Genomic DNA, 18345 nt, shown 5'->3' on the forward strand with positions numbered 1-18345 from the left:
GCTGGGTCTGAGTACTGGCTTATACCAGAGAGGAGCGGCAATGCGTTTTCTATTCAGTGTTAACTGGCAGCACTTTCACTTAAAATAAATTATTGAATATTTCATGAGAAATAGACACAAGTGCCACACTGAAGAGATATAGTCAATGTTTGGAATGGAATGCTAGTGTACTGCTTACTGCACAGTATACACTGTACACTGACTGCCAGGCATATATATATATATATATATATATATATATATATATATATATATATATATAAAAATATATATAAATATATAAAAATTTTTTTAAAGAAAATAGTACGTGAAACTGTAGGTATGCAATGATAAATCCTTTTAATGTTAGTATGCTATACCATTGTCATATGACTTCACTGCGTTGTTTGTTTCATTTAGCAACTGGTACACAGCAGTCTAAGAAATAAAGTGTTTTTTGTTTTGTTTTTTGCATTTTTATCAAATTTTGTCTTTAAATATCTCAAATGCAGGTCTCACCAAATAATATTAAACAACCTTGTTCTGATTCATTCATACGTGCAATGTGCTTTGTTGTATACAGCACATTTTGGAAGATGTAGTAGGGTGAATCTCACGAAACCTGTCAAGAACATGCCCAGGTCATATTTTAACCCAGAATAAAAAGAAAAATATGGAAATTATCAAAAAAAGAAAAAAAGAATGGATGCATTATGCTGATAAGATTTTGTGTGTGTGTGTTTGTTTATATTTTTATATATATAAATATAAACGCACGCACGCACGCACGCACGCACGCACACACACACACACACACACATATATATATATATATATATATATATGTTTTTATATTTATAAAAATATAATCTATATAAAATTCAGATTTTGGGTTGAAATGTGACCTAGAAATGTTTTTTTGTGAGATACACTCATGCAGAAATACAGAAATTTTGCATACTGCACACAATATACAGTACATATTGAATACTGCAGAAATATGGAGTGGTGGTGGTGTAGTGGGTTAAAGCACATAACTGGTAATCAGAAGGTTGCTGGTTTAATCCCCACAGCCATCACCATTGTGTCCTTGAGCAAGGCACTTAACTCCAGGTTGCTCCAGGGGTATTGTCCCTGTAATAAGTGCACTGTAAGTTGCTTTGGATAAAAGCATCTGCCAAATGCATAAATGTAAATAGTACAGTGCAAGTAGAATGGTAGTATGCCATCCTGAACATAGTCATAAAAATCAGCTAATATGGTGTCCCCAAAAAATTTAAGTCTGCAGTCAACCCTTATTATAGTGTAATGCAATCAGGATCCCAATTTCACATTTCAAAATGAGCAATGTACTCCCCTCCCGCAATCCAAGCTTATCCTATTCTTTACCTTTAAAGTCCTTTCAAAGAGAAATCTCCAAAGAATGAGAGCGAAATGTCTGGATTTCAGAGAGGCGGCTCATTTGCTACTTACTGAAGAGCATAATTCTCCTCTTAGTGACCCTCGGGAGGGCTTTTTCAAGCCACACAGTTGGAGAGATTTAGGAAATGTGTAATCACATTTTGTGCTCTCGCGCTTGTGTCATCTGTTAGAAAGTGCTGGACAGGCTTCTGATGCTTGTTTTATGATGTAGACTAAAAGAGACATGCATACAGCGACATGGTAAACTAAACTAATTTGAGGAACAGAAGCTTGTTATTTTAGAAACTAAATGTATTCAAAAACCATGTCCAAATACTTAAAAAAAAAGCTTAATATTTTCTCTCATTGTGGAAAAGAATAGTATAATACTGCCAAAACCATCAGGATTTACTAGCAAACAGATGTGAATCTTTTTTTTTTTTTTTTTTTTTTTTTAGTTTATTAAGATGTATCAACCATTCGAAAGATCATTTTTGGAAAACTAAGGGAATTAGGTTTGTGACGAAGTATGCATCCTTGAAGACTGAAAAGAAATGATCCAAGTTCAGCCACTAGTTCAAAACTAAAGATAGAATTTCTCTCATTTTGGAGTTAAAAGCATAATAATTTCATGACCATCAGAACTTACTAGCCAAAAAATATAATTAGGTATAGTTTTGGAGTATTATCAATAACTATTAACCATTAGTTTTAAGTTACTTAAAGATGCACTCAGTAATTATTTTACATTAAAAAACAATTAAGGGGCCATTCACACCAAACTTGTCTGCATTGTTTTTCAGTTGTTTTTCTATGTAAACAACAGTGTTGGGTGGAATCTGATTACAAATTAATTAGTTACTTTAATTACTTTTAAGTAAAAAAAAAAGTGTAACATTACATTTTTAATTATTGTAATCAGATTACAATTACTGGCTTTCAATTAAGGTAATTACTTTTAAGTATCTTGGGTTACAAGTCATTATTTTGTGTTCTAAACTCATATTTATGTATAATACATTTTAAATATGAATTCATATGTATGTCTGTTTGCATTTTTGTGACAGCTGAAGGGTGTGCAACGATGAAAAAAGGAGGACGTGTGTGCGTGCCTGTCACTTCTAGCTACAACTCTCTCCTTACAGTTATGTTCTCCCTTCCCTCAAGGGTCACAAGGGGTCTCCCTATAACTGTCTAATAGAGCCATAACAGCTGCCTGAGTCTTACTCACAGCTTTTAGTGCAGTATATTTAAATAAATAAATAACTATCTTTATTTGTGGGGCCCCCTGGTGGCTCAGGGGCCTTAAAGGGATAGTTTACCCAAAAATGAAAATTCTCTCATCATTTACTCACCCTCCTGGCATCCCAGATGTGTATGACTTTCTTTCTTCTGCAGAACACAAATTAATATTTTTAGAGAAATATCTCAGCTCTGTATGTCCATATAATGCAATTGAATGGGTGCCAAAATTTTTAAGCTCCAAAATCCACATTATGGGAGCATAAAAGTAATCCATATGTAAAAAAAAAAAAAAATCCACTCCAGTGGTTAAATCCATATCTTCAGAAGTGATATGTTAAGAGTGGGTGAGAAACAGATCAATATTTAAGTAATTTGTTTTTATCATAAATTCTCCTCCCTGCCCAGTAGGGGGCGATGCACAAAGAATGGGAATCATGAAAAACAGAAAAAGGAGAAAGTGAAAGTGAATGGAAAAGGGCTTAAATGTTGATCTGTTTCTCACCCACACCTATCATATTGCTTTAGAATACATGGATTTAACCACCAGAGTCATCTGGAGTACATTTATGTTGCCCTTATTTGGAGCTTCAAAATTTTGGCTCCCATTCACTTGAATTGTATGGACCTACAGAGCTGCGATATTCTTCTAAAAATCTTTGTTTGTGTTCAGCAGATGAAAGAAAGTCATACACATCTGGGATGGCATGAGGGTGAATGAATTTTCATTTTTGGGTGAACTAACCCTTTAAGCGGCCACTTATACCGCTTATGGCTAGAAACAGCCTTGGCGCCAACATATTAAAATTACATGACCAGCCGAATATTACTAAATCTATTGTGGCTGATTGCGAATAACACATTTCCACAATAGCATTAGTAAATGATAGGTATTGCTTTTGTGTGATGCAGCATACACACCACTAGGTGTCATTATAAGTCCAAGCATCTAACACGTCGGCCAGCGCAACAAAAAAATTACTGAGTGAACCTTTAAGACACCTTAAGTTTATATTTAAATAATCAATGAATGCATCTTTGGGAAATGGTCTCATAATACTTGATCTGTCACTGGTTCAAAAATAAATACAGAGTAGGCCCCATAACATGCATGATGAGGAACAAAGAGCCTTGCATACAAGTGGTACAGTTTGTATATGCTTATGTTAAGCTTTTGTGAAACAACGCATTGGCCTGTGTATGGACATGCGTATTGACAGTCTGTGTGAAATATACATGCTCAGATTTCATCCTTTCACTCAGCCAACAGCATACAGCTGTTTAAAATAAGGTGTGCAAATTAAGATTATGATAAATTAAGAGTGTTTCAAATTAACATTACTTGTACATAGTTCTGTGTCGTGGCAACTCAGCATCCAGTAAAGCAGCCTGATGGTCTACTGAAGGCAGAGCGACGAGATCATGCCTTAAAGAACCCAAAACCAGAGAGAGACAAAACTAGTTGACGAGACGGATTGAGTAAGAGTGGTCTTGACAATACCATTTGTTCCAACTATTTACTATAACGCATGGATTTAAAAACAGATGGAATGTTTTTATGTAATCAATTGAGTCTATGTTAACTGTTGTTCTTGAACAATGCTTCATGAGGGCTAGCATGTTTCTGATATACTACACAGAATTATACAATTTATATGGGCATAAATAGATAAATGTCTAATTATGTACAACTACAAAAAATAAAGGACTATGTATTTTCAAACAAGTGTACTTGTGTGTACTTGTGTTCAAACAAGTGTTTGTGTTTTTTTATACAGTCTGACTGGCAACGCAGTTCAGAAATTGATACATGGACTATAATGGACTATACAGTTGTCCCAAAAGTATTTGGACATCAATGCCTCAGTTCAAAATGTATGATTTTCATTGCATTACAAAATATCATGTCAAGTTGCTTTCTGCAAACAAAAGATGCTAGACCTTTTCTAATAACCAACTTCACTTTTCTTAGCCATTTTTGCAATTACATTTAACCAGTTTTCCCTAAAGTAATTTTTAGTGGATTTCGGGTGTGAAATGTTAAGCTTGTGCTATCTTTAAAATAAATGCCACCTGATTTAATATTTTCTTAACTAATGCATACATTGTGCACTATGTTCATGGTAACCAATAAAACACTGTCTGTTGCATCAAATTATCAAATCATGATTGTTTAATTATGGACTCCCCCCCCCAAATTGTGTTTCTTCAATAAAAAAAAATAATAATCTGACAAGCTGTATTTAAGACATCACAGACTAATGAAATAATAACACTTGACTGAGTGTATTTCAAAAATGCTTTATGGTAATTGAATCAAATTTGCTATGCACCACAGCTACAACTAATACAGTAAAGGTCTGTGACGTGCACAGAAGGGGGGCAGCAGGGGCGCAAGACCCTGCCCCTTTCGTTCACAAATCTAAAGGTGCCCTTTTGGTCATCCAGAAAAAAGGAAGACATTTTAAGAATTAAATTAAAATAGTTAAAACAAAATTAAGATCTTGAAATAATCTCACAATAACAGTAATAATGCGTTATTATGAGATATTATTTTGTAAATCGCAGGCTTATTTAAAGAAAATTAAGTTGAGGTGCCTTTAAGAGTGCACACTACAGCAGATCGGGGGCAGAATCCAATTGCAAGTAATCCTCCCTTTGCCCTATTCACTCCGAAGTGCAGAGCCCTTGAAGTGGGTACTCTTAAGGTAACATAGCATTACTGTATGAATGTACCCTTTGCTAACAGTCTTGTGGAAGGGCCCTTCGAGAAAAGATACATTTTTTCACTTTTGTTTTAGACGAGCTTTCGAGTGGCTTCCCCTCCCGCAGCAGTGCCCTTCAAGGAAGCAAAAATGTAGTTTTGAATTCGCCTCGGAGCATCAGACGAGTAACAGGTCAGATAAAAAGTCCACTCCATGTATTGTGTTGTAAGTTCATCAAAAGAATGAACGATTGCTACTGCATTTCTTTTATTATTATTAAAATTTTTATTGATTCCATTCACAAATTAAATAAACATAACAGAAAATACAGAATCAAATTATATAAATTAAACCCCCCCAACACAAACGTGCACTCCAGTGGTCATAATTATTTAGAACATACAAAAAAACATTTAAAAAGTATACTATCAAAAAACAATAAGAATGCACATACACATTTAAAACTACAAATCCCTCTCCACTGCCCCTCCCTGAGAACCCTCCAAAATGGCCAAATATCTACCCTATTTCCTATTAAACAAATCCCATTTTCCCAGCCTTCTATATGTCACCTCCTCGAATGCCGCCACCCCGCCCATCTCTGTGCACCACTCCTGATATGAGGGTGCTCCAGCCGACTTCCATCCCCTAAGAATGATCCATCTGCCGATCTTAACTCCGGCTAGGACCCAACTTTTTATGTATCTATCCCCTATATTAATGACCGCCCCATATATAAGATACAGAGTCTGGGACAAAATGAAAACTGAGTGTCCAATACGTCACACATAATTCTCTGAACCCTCAACCAAAATTCTTGGATCTTATCACACCACCAAAAAACATGGGTTGTGTCCCCATCTTCTGATTGGCATCGCCAACAGGTGGGTGTGCCTATACAATCTAGAGGGGGTCCAACAGAATCTATGTAAAATCTTAAATTGTATAAGGTGCACCTTTGCATCTCTAGATGTAGACTTGACATTTTTTAGAATCCTAGCCCACACTCCCTCCAATACCAAATTTAAATCTTTCTCCAATAATCTCTTGAGAGAAGTTGAAGCTCCATCCCCCAGACACTGAATTAGCTGGAAGTAATACACTGATGCCTCATGACCTTTTCCAAAAGCAGTAATCACCACTCCCAGAGTATCTGCTGCTTTAGGGGGGTGTATGCTACTCCCAAAAATAGTACAGAGCAGGTGGCGCAGCTGTAAATACCTGAAGAACTGAGATCTGGGAATCCTAAAATGTTTAACCATATTTTCAAAGGATCTCAACACTCCACTCTCATATAGGTCACCGAGCATACTAACCTCCCTCACAATCCACTCTGACCAGCAGAAAGGGGACTTATTAAAACATAATTTTGGGTTCAGCCATATGCTCGAGGCAACATTTAAATAAATATTCAAATTAAACACTCTGGACACTTTTGTCCATACCGAGTGCAAATGCAAGATGACAGGGTGTAAATTAACTTCTCTGGTTAGTTTAATAGAAAGGCTTTGCAATGGCGAAATAGGAAACAAAATCTTGGGTAGGCCTAGCCCACATTTGTCAGTCGGCCTATGTAACTTATTGAAATGTAATCTGGGATGTCGCTGTGCAATCAAATTGCTTGAAATAAGAGAGGGGGACATCTACAGGGAGAGATTGTAGCAGGTGGTTGAATTTTGGAATACATTTCTTTTTAATAACATTAACCTTCCCAATCATAGATAAATGTAATGAAGCCCACGTGCCCACATCGCTCGAAAACTTTTTTATAAAAGGGTCAAAATTAACTCAATCACACAAATTTGCTGGGAATAAAATGCCCAAATACTTAATGCCCTGTTTGGGCGACTGGAAGGTGCCTGGCTGAAAAGCCGTTACCGGGCAGTATGCTGTCAGAGCCAAAGCTTCAGGATTAGACCAATTGACTCTGTATCCTGAGAACTTAGAAAAGAAATTAATAATTCTGGGGAGGCAAGGCATAGATCTAGTAGGGTCGGAGACGAATAATAAAATATCATTGGCGAAAAGCAAAAGCTTATGTGCCACCACCCCTGGAAAATTATCCTCCTTTCTTATCGTGGCTGCTAATTGTTCCAGGACAAGACAGAACAATAATAGGGAAAGAGGGAAACCCTGCCAGGTGCCCCTATCCAGAGTAAAATAATCTGAAATTAATCCATTTGTTTGTACCGCTGCTACCGGGTGTCTATAAAGTAACTTAATCCATCCAATAAAAGTATTCCCGAACCCGTATATTTCCAAAATCTTAAAAAGATAATCCCATTCTACCATATCAAATGCCTTTTCGGCGTCAAGTGAGATGGCAGCGACCAGAGTCTGATCATTCGCCACTGACCACATGATATTGATAAAACGCCTAATGTTATCAAAAGAGCTATGGCCCCAAATATAACTTTACTTAATCGGTTAGCCAAAATTTTTGAAAATATTTTAACGTCTAGCTGGATCAGGGAAATTGGACGGTAACTCTTAAACTCATTTGGATCTTTGTCCTTTTTAAGAATCAGACTGATCCGGGCTTGTGTCATGGTTGGCGGAAGCTTTCCATTCTTTAATGATTCCGTATAAACTTCTAGCAAAAGTGGAGCCAGTTCTGTAGCATAAGATCAAAAAAATTCAGCGGCAAAGCCATCTGGCCCCAGAGCCTTGCCTGTAGGCAAGGCCTTAATTACCTCACCGAGCTCCTCCAAGGTTATCTCAGAATCAAGATAATTTTTTGAACTATAGAGATCAAGATAGAATTCTTTAAAAGCATTATTAATATCAATGGCACGGGTAAATATATCACCACCAGCAGATTTCTCTGAGGGAATGGTAGAAAAAGACTCTCTCTGCTTTATATATCTAGCCAAAAGCTTCCCTTCTTTGTCCCCTGACTCAAAGTATGACTGTCTTGCCCTGAATAGCCAAAACTCCACCTTCCGTGACAAAATCGTATTGCTACTGCATTACTGACATTGCACACCTGCAGTGTAGACAGATTTATTAATTAGAAAGGAAGCGGTTGCGTCGCTTTCAGTGATAGACATTCAATTTGTTGTGGTGATGTGGGCATGGCCAAGCAACGTCTGTGGAGTGAGAGGCCGGGAGAAGGAGAACAGTAAGGATTGATACCTGTGGTAAATTATCTCTAACAGCTGTTCTGTGTTTCAGTGAGAGCTGGAGGGGGATAAAAAGGGTGTCCAGACTGCCGGAGGAGAGAGAGAGCTACACTTCAAATGCCTGTGTGTGTGTGTGCGCGTTTAAGTATGTGTGCTGAAAAGCCACATTGTTTATTGTAAATAAACGGCTTAATTGAGAAAAGAATACGCAGAGTCCCGCTTCCTCCTTCTGACAGATCCAGTGACTTGTCACATTCGTCTTTTATAGAATATTGACCTAAACTGAAGAAGCTGTCTGGTTCAGCCAAAGCCAGTTTGTTATTTGTTGAAAATATTAAGCCATTATACTAATCACTTTCAGAAAAATACAAAGGTATTACCATTTTTCTACCATGATAACCATTCAAAACCATGGTACCATCTTGACACCATCATTGTACCATAGTTCCACAATATTATTGCTATAAGGTCCTGTATATTTATATCCTCTTCATATGGGTCAAACATACACAAAGAAACACAGTTAGATCAAAATGACACAACCTCACTGTAACTGAGTGAACTGCAGTGAACAGAGTTGCTAAGAAAAAAAAAATAAATAAATAAAAATAATATATATATATATATATATATATATATATATATATATATATATATATATATATATATATATATAAAGCAATCTCAACCAATGCTCTATGATCAAAGCCATCAATCTTATTCACCCTTGGCACAATTGGGGTGTACATAAAATCCCATCAGCCATCCACTGACAGTGGCCCGGTGAATACAGATGCATGTGCACTCATGACTTTGTGCCCTTTGGGTTTAATCTATTTTAACCGGATGAGAAGTGTATACTCCATTTGTTCTGAACTAGAGACCTCTGAAAAATCAATGCCATTTTACACTATCCACCTATATATAGATTTGAGAGAAAGGAAAGAGGAATTGCATTATATATGAAATTCCTAAAGTCTCATTGCATGCTTATTGGGTAGCAATATACTGTAATTGGTGAATCTCACAAAGGAATGCCCAGGTCATATTTCACCCTAAAATTAAAAGAATTGTGAAATTATATTTTACATTAAGAAAATGAATCCAATTTCTAGGACCATTCAGATTCTTTTGCAATATGCTCATGGCATGGCAGGTCTCTGCTTTCTGAATTTTCCAAACTGCTCCACAGTGGCTGAAAATGGAACTACGGTTGAACGCTTGCACACATTTTTGTAACATAAAGTGCAATTTTAACAAAAGCAAATTTTTTGTCTGCTAAAATTGATCTCTGGCTTTCTGAAATTTCCAAAGAGCTCTCCAGTGGCCAAAACTGGAACTACTGTTTAAAGCTTGAGAACATTTACGCAGTGCACTGTGCATTTTTTGTTGGCTAAAATCGGTCTTTGCTTTCTGAATTTTCTGAGCTGATCCCCAGTGGTCGAAACAGGAACTACAGTTGAATGCTGGTGCGACGCACTGTGTAAGCACAAGACATTAGCAAACATTATCCAAATGTAACTTTTCAATAGTAATTACATTTTTATACTCCTAAACCTAACACTATTGAGATTAAAACTAAGTTCTTTCACTTATTTCTTTGCAGTTGCTTACTAGCCAGAAATCAAAAGGGATGTAACATCAAAGGCACAGCAGAGCAGATTTTTGGGGCTAGAACACTTGTCAACATGGTGGCGCTTGTTAGAAATTCAGCAAAGCTGGGCTGAATTTGGGGGCACAAAAATTAGGAACCGATATGCAGATTTCCTGCAAGATGTTTTTTTTTTTTTACATTTCAATACTGAGAATGCATTAAATATTATTTGAAATAAAGACTTACATTTTCGAGGGCACATTATAGCAGTGCAAATAATGAATGCAAATCAAGTTTGGGAGGGAAAAAGACCTCCGGCAAGAGAATATAGTGTGTGTTGAGAGGAACAAGAGACGCCCCAGCTTTTCTGAAGCTCTCTGCCTCCCACACGTTTTCAGACACGTTTCTGTTGAGTCTGTGAGCGTGCATGCGTACGTGTGCGTCAAGGGTTCTCTGGAGATCTGCGTCACACACTTCAAACCACATGCACACCTGACTTTACACATGTATGCAACAAATACACACAATCACACAGACAGAGAGCAAGTGGACCAGTCAGGTTCATTTCTACAAGCTTAGAGCTCCTGTATTATTTCAAAACATCTTTTCACCAAGGAGTTTCCAGCTATTAGCCTATTATATATATATACAACTTAGCTGAGCAGAAAGGTACAGGGCAAGGTTATAGTCGTAAACTAAAATGAAAACTAAACTGAAAAATAAATGCAAAAAAAAAAAAAAAAACATTTTCGTAAACTGAAATAAAAAATAAAAATCAACATAATTGGAAAAACTGAAACTAAACTAAAATAAATGAAAAAAACAAAATAAAAATAAAAATAATTTTTTTTGTTGCAATAGGTTTTTTTAACCTTTAAACCCGATATCACCTTAACATGAAGATGCCACTAGGCAGCGATAGCACTAGCAGATGCCTATTGACCTCATTACATTAGCAAAGACAGAGCGGGAGGGAATCACTAAAGTACATCATGGAGTGAAGCAAAACAGGTAGAAAATGTCTCAGTTACGTATGTAACCTCGGTTCCCTGAGACTAAGGGAATGAGACATGCGTAGTAACGCATATGGGGAGTACCTTCTTACACAACGTAGTTGAAACCTCTCTACAATAACGCCAATATTCTAATATTGGCTATGGTGTTTGAGCCCTGCCTATTTTGGCACGAAACTGTCTGCTATAAAAACAGGTGCACAAACACCATTTCCTCAAAAACTACAGTCTTGTAGTGCAGATAGCGTTCGCAATGTCTCGTTCCCTTCGTCTCAGGGAACTAATGTTACATATGTAACCAAGACATTCCCTTACGACTCAGTACACTCGACATTGCGTAGTAAAGCATATGGGGAACAGAATCCCATCACGCCACACTACACGACATAACTTCCCAGAGCGGAAACATGGCACCACAGTCTTGTGGGACAGCGACTGACATGAGTGTGCCGCAGTGAGTGATCCTTATGTTGGTCAGGAGGGGAGCACTCATAACAACTATATATAACTATAGACATATGCATTAATTAACTCCTTATGAACCCAGTCGGGAAGGGAGTCTATTTATAATGAAAGTGCTTGTGACTTTATGGTAAATTATAACGGCCTGAATGCAGGTGGTTGTGTAAATGATGGGGAGCCCGTACTTAAAGGGAAGGGCATAAGTATATATATTTGGCCAATGAATAGCAAGTGCTCTAAACAGAGAGGACTTGTGAAGAAAGAGACATTACGTCTAGGTTGTAAAACCTTGCGAATGTGTTTTGAGAGGACCATCCTGCTGCAAAACATATGTCTTCTATGGACACACCATTCGTTCATGCCCATGAGGAGGCCATGCCTCTAGTTGATTGTGCTTTAAAACCAATTGGGCAAGTCTTACCCTGCGACTCATAAGCCAGGGCAATTGCATCGACAATCCAGTGAGAGAGCCTTTGCTTGGAGACGGACATTCCTTTGTGTGTCCTCCATAGCATTTAAAGAGCTGATCAGACAGTCTGAACTGGCAAGTACACTCAGCGTATGCATGTAGTGCCTTCATAGGGCATAACAAATGCAATGATTGTTCCTCATCAGAATTAAATGGAGGGAAGTAGTCCTGAAGTTTAACCACCTGCGCTTTGAAAGGCGTGGTTAGGACCTTAGGCACATAGCCTTTCCTGGGTTTGACAGTGGCTCTTGAAAGACTGGGGCCAAACTGCAAACATGAATTGTCGATTGATAGTGCATGCAGGTCACCTACCTGTTTTACTAAGGACAGAGCCAGCAGTAGTGCGGTCAATCAACAGAGTCCAAAGGCTCGAAGGCGGGCCCTGTGAGAGCTTTAGGACTAAAGTTATGTCCCAAGTCGGAACTGTAGCTGGCCAAGGTGGGTTTACTCGCCTTGCTACCTTAAGGAACTTTAGGATTAAATCATGCTTGCCTATAGAGGTGCCGGCTTCATGTGCATGATATGCAGATATAGTTGCCACATACACTTTGAGCATTGACGGGGTGAGTCCTGTGTCTAATCGCTCTTCAAGAAATATTAGAATTTCATGTATGGGGCAGTTTACTGAGTCCTTGCCATGTAAGAGACACCAATCAGTGAACACCTTCCATTTTAGTGTGTAGAGGTGTCTCGTGGACAGTGCTCTGGCCTGTAAAATGGTGTTTATGAATGAACGCGTCAGTTCTGGTGCGTGTAGTGCACCCCGTTCAGGGGCCTCACATGCAGGATCCACAGCTGGGGCTGGGGATGCAAGATTGTGCCTTGCGCCTGAGAGAGGAGATCCCTCCTCAGCAGTATTTCCCATGACGAACAGTACAGCATCTCTGGAAACCTTGGCTGGTTGGGCCATTTCAGCGCAATTAATAGAACCATTTCTTTGTCCTCTCGGACTTTGCATATGACAGAGTGAATCAGGCATACCGGGGGAAACATCATATTTGCATTTTGCCGGCCATTTGTGTGCCATTGCGTCCATTCCCAGTGGGGCTTGGGACTTCAAGTACCAGAGGGGACAGTGGACATTCTCCACTGAGATTTCCGCTTTGCCGAATATTTCCCAAATCCTCAATACAGTTTGAGGATGAAGTCTCCATTCACCCGGCATCACCCCTTGGCGTGACAGTAGGTCACTGACATATGTCACTCTCAGGGAGAGGAGATGATGCTCGCTCCATAGGAGGCGACGCATCAGTCTCAACAGTGGTGGTGAATGAATTCCGCCTTGTCGGTTTATATATGCCACAACTGTCATGTTGTCTGAGTGAACCAGAACATGACAGCTCGCTATTTCTGACTGAAAAGACTTTAAGACTAGAAATACAGCCGATAGCTGTAGGCGGTTGATGTGCCATGCCCTCCTCGCACCTGTCCAGGTGCCGAAAGTCGGTCATCCATCGTACACCGCCCCCCAACCTGTGTTGGAAGCATCCGTGGTCACCACTTTCTGCCTGACAACTTGGGACTTCGAGTACCAGAGGGGACCAGTGGGTATTCTCCACTGAGGCAAATAGATTGATTTCTGCTTTGCCGAATATTTCCCAAATCCTCAATACAGTTTGAGGATGAAGTCTCCTGAATTTCCGCCTTGGCGGTTTATATATGCCACATCTGTCATGTTGTCTGAGCGAACCAGGACATGACAGTTTTCTATTTCCTACTGAAAAGCCTTTAAGGCTAGAAATACAGCCAATAGCTCTAGGCGCTACGAGACAACTTGCCCCAGCACGACACCTCACTGGTAAAACACAGGAGCTGTCCATGATGCTAAAGCAGCTATACAGTGGAGGGATATAGTGATGCGCATGCGCCCTTGGCGCCAAGCATGTCGTGACACACGGCGCTTCAGCCAGCACTGAAGAGGTCTCATGTGTAAGAGACCTAACGGATGCTGCCACCATAAATCCCTATGCTTTCTGAAAAAGCTTCAGTGGAAGTGTTCTCCCCAGTTTGAACTGAGACAGAGTAGAATGGCTGAAGCAGTAAGTCTCTGTGCTGGCATAACAAAGCCTCTGATTGCACCAGTAACAGCCAATCGTCGAGGTAGTTCAAGATGTGTACGCTGCTCAGTCTCAGAGGGGCGAGAACCGCGTCGATGCACTTGTTGAATGTGCGAGGAGCCAGAGACAGTCTGAAGGGCAGGAATTTGAATTGATACGCTGTTCCCTCAAACTCGAATCTCAAAAGCATCCATGTCATACAATTTGGATATGAAAAGATGCATCCTTCAGATCTATCAACGCAAACCAGTCGTGTGGGCGTATATACGATAAGATCCGTTTCTGAGTAATAATTTTGAATGGGTGCTTTATGAGTGCACAATTTAAATGTCTCAGATCCAGGATCAGCCGAAGCCCACCATCTTTCTTTGGAACAAGAAAATAATGGCTGTAAAACCCTTTTTGTGCTTGACAATTTGGCACAAGATCTATTGCGTTTTTCACGATGAGATTGTGTATTTCGGCTCGTAACACTGGCACGTCCTCGGGTGAAACCGTGGAAGACAGAATACGGGGTGGCCGGCGTGCAAATTGGATGGTATAACCATGTTCGATTGTTTTTTGCACCCATTCTGAAATACCCGTTAGGGCTCGCCATGCATCCGCGTAATGGGCCAGAGGGCAATTTGGTTTGCTAACTGTATTAAATGATGCGACGCTCGCTATTGGGAAGTGGCTGCGCATAATGTGTGTGCTTTGAAGAGGAAAAGGGCTCTTTTTTGAGAATGTGTGTGCATCTCGTGCATTTGCAACAAATGCTATATTCTTTTTTGCACTTATTGCATTTTTTATTGCATTTATTTGCATGCAAGACACAGAAACAACATTTTGAACAACATTGTGAACAATAATATTCCTTCCCTGACAAACAGTAGTGGGGAGATGGGGAAGAGTGTTTTGTGTCTCCAAATCGAGCCTTTTTTTGGAGCAGACCCAGAGGGAACCGTGGGCTCTGCTTTCCACTTCAAAGGGTTGTGCCCGTCAGGAGCGATTTTGCTGCATGTGCTGATACGCAGGTGGCGGTGGGGCAGCAGGTATGGGGCTTTTAGTCGGGCACTGGCTCGAAACAGAGTGAGGGTGAACCGGCTGTGATATACTCCGTTTGGGCATATAGTGTCTCATAGCCTGTGACTGCTGCTAAGTTGCGACGTAACACTTAGTAAACTTATTCACAGTGCCGCCAAAGAGGCCGGCTGGAGACACTGGAGCATCCAACAGAGTGGCTTTTTCCTTATCACTCATTTCTGTGAGGGTCAGCCATATATGTCGATCCAGAACTGCCAGGTTGTCCATGGACTTGCCAGTGGCCTGCAGAGTGAATTTCGTGGCATGCAACGCTAAGTCTGTAGCGGTGCAGAGCTCTTTGAATATCTCTGGATCTAAGCCATGCTCGTCCATTTGCCTGAGGAGCTTGAAATACCTGGAGCACCACCAATGCATGGAGTGCTGATCCAGCCTGTCCTGCCGCTGAGTAAGCTTTTCCCACCAGTGCGGAAAAGAACGAGGGTGATTCGTGAGCGAAGCGTCTTGAGACTCATGCCCTCACAGTGAGGGCAGTCTGTCTCCATGAGAGCTGTCTCTGCGTGGGCACGGCCCAGACAGTAAACGCAGCTCTCATGCTGATCCGTACGGCGGGATATGCCTCTCGCACAAGCAACACTTACGGAATGACATCTTCAATAAGACGTGAACAAGTGACTCTTTTAGATATATAAATGTAAAAAGGAATATATATTTATATTTATATCACACAATGTACAATACACAATTGCTTTGTAAAGATACACAAACCCTGCCGAAGCGCTGCGGGGACTCAGGATGCTGAGGCCTGTTCACCAGCGAAGCATCAATTGGCGAGGCGGTGTGATGTTCGCCGGAGCACTGCAGGGGAGCGGAAACTTCCCGCAAAGTTTTCACCCACTGAATCGTGTATATCGACGGCGAAGGTAGAGGGCTTCTAGACAAGAGATGATCGCTGACTTGAAGCAAGGAATTCTGAAGAAATTGTGTTTGTGCACCTGTTTTTATAGCGGACAGTTTCGCGCCAAAATAGGTGGGGCTCAAACACCATAGCCAATATCAGAATACTGGCGTTATTGTAGAGAGGTTTCAACTAGGTACTCCCCATATGGGTTACTACGCAATGTCGAGTGTATTGAGTCGTAAGGGAACTAGGGTGACCAGAAGTCGGTTCCGGATTGACGAGGTGTGTCCCAGTGTCCTGTCATCTCTCTAAAAAATGTAAAAATGTCCTGGTTTCAGCTGTGTTTTCTTTTAAATTAAATATCACCCGTCCTTTTTGGTATCGTGTCTGTTGTCGATTGCAGGGAAGGGAAGATATTTTATTGCACTGCATGATGATTTGATGATACTTTCATTCTAGTTTTGAAGCAATCGCTCAGAATCTATTTGGTTACCATGACAACGGCGCACGCGTTTGGCGCTTAGAAATACCCAAATGAAAATGCATGTTCAACAAGCTGAAAGAAGCCGATCTATTTCTTTGCACAACACGTGAAAATGGAATTTAAATGTTTTGTTGTCACTGTAATTGTTCACTTTCCCATGGCCACAGTGTTAAATAAGAGATTGCAGGTCATATTCATACATATTCATACAGTCTTTTCACTCATTCTGTCTTACACTGTCAATCAGTGATTTGTTTTAAATTTCATTTGGATTGGTATAGAGTTTTATTTGATGTTCAGTTTTCAGAGCTGCGACAAGACTTACTTTCTCATGTCAAACGCATTAAAGAGGACTTTGTGGTTAAAGATCAATAAAAAAAGAAGCATTCTTAACTCAGAATTACATGTTTTCTTTTACTGTAATATCAGTAATGAAATTCAGTTGGTCTTATTAAAATGAAGATTTTTAATATTATAAATATTATTTACAAACTGTACATTTTTGTCCAGCTATATGACCCATGTTGCACAAATGCCTGTTTTACCCATTCTATATGTATCACTTGATATAAAACCTAAAACTAAAATAAAAACTAAATGTAATGAAAAACTCAACTTTAAAATATTTAAAAATGAAAACTAACAAAGAACTAACAAACAAAACGAAAACTAAACTATATCGGAGCGAAAAAAATAAATAAAATGAAATAGAAATAAAAACTAAATTAAACATTTTAAACTATTATAACTTTGGACAGTGACAGTATACGTCCTGTTCTTTTTTGTAAGGGCACAAAGGTCAAGTTATTCGAGCTGTCTGTCCACCATGTTGAATAATAAAATCACATGCAGTTAAGAAAAGCTTTCTCATCGGTAACCGGAATTACATTACTAGATTTAATTATTATTTTGGTAAATGTCATGAAAACCATCCAGAAATGCCCAGGTCATATTTCATGAAAAGAAAGAAATCAAAAATTATATTAAACATAAAAAAGATTTTTTTATTATTATTATTTAATACTGTATCATCATGACAATTAAATACATGTAAACAACCCTTTCCCAATTCTCAATAGCACTCTATAATACAAAATAATTTCATTCTCATTACTGTTATGCAGGAAAATGGCAATATATAATATAATTGTTTATAATTTTTATTTAAAATTTTAATTTAATGTTGCAATAAAATAAGAATACTGAAAAATACTTTGTAATAATATTAATAAATTAAAATTATTCATAATTAGAATATGATTACTTTTTAGTAATAAAAAAAGATTAAATACAACAATAATAATGCAGATGGAATTGTTGTTATAACTACAAGTTGCATTACAGTAATATTAATGAGATTTTTCACATGGCTAAAGAGAATTTGAGGAAAATGACATGAACAAAAAAAATGTACATTGAAAAAGTTGTAGTCCTACAATAGTTCTTTCATTTTTGGCAAAATATAACTTCTTACTTTTGATTTTAGAGTAAAATAAAACCTAGATATTTCTTCATAAGATTTGCTTATTTCTTTGCTATCCAGTGAGCAGTCAGTAATGAGACTCATTTAGATTTGATTTACAGATCGGAAGTTTTCGTAAACAGCATCTGTATGTTAATTGCTTTTTATGGCATCACAGCAATCATGAGTACAGGAATTTCTCATACTGGGTGTGTTATACTAAAGTAGAGACATTAACTGTCCTGTGTTATTGCAGACACTGCAGCAGGTGCTCTAAATGTGTCTAGTAAATAAAGAGTTAAAGGTATCCTCCTAACACACACACGAAAGGGAGGTACAGAGCCAGAAAAACTGTGGAAATGCTGCCCTCTCCTGGTCTCCCTTTAAAAAATAATAACAATAACGATACTACATAATATACATGCATGCAG

Source organism: Myxocyprinus asiaticus, chromosome 30 (assembly GCF_019703515.2).
Source record: "Myxocyprinus asiaticus isolate MX2 ecotype Aquarium Trade chromosome 30, UBuf_Myxa_2, whole genome shotgun sequence".
NCBI lineage: Eukaryota > Metazoa > Chordata > Actinopteri > Cypriniformes > Catostomidae > Myxocyprinus > Myxocyprinus asiaticus.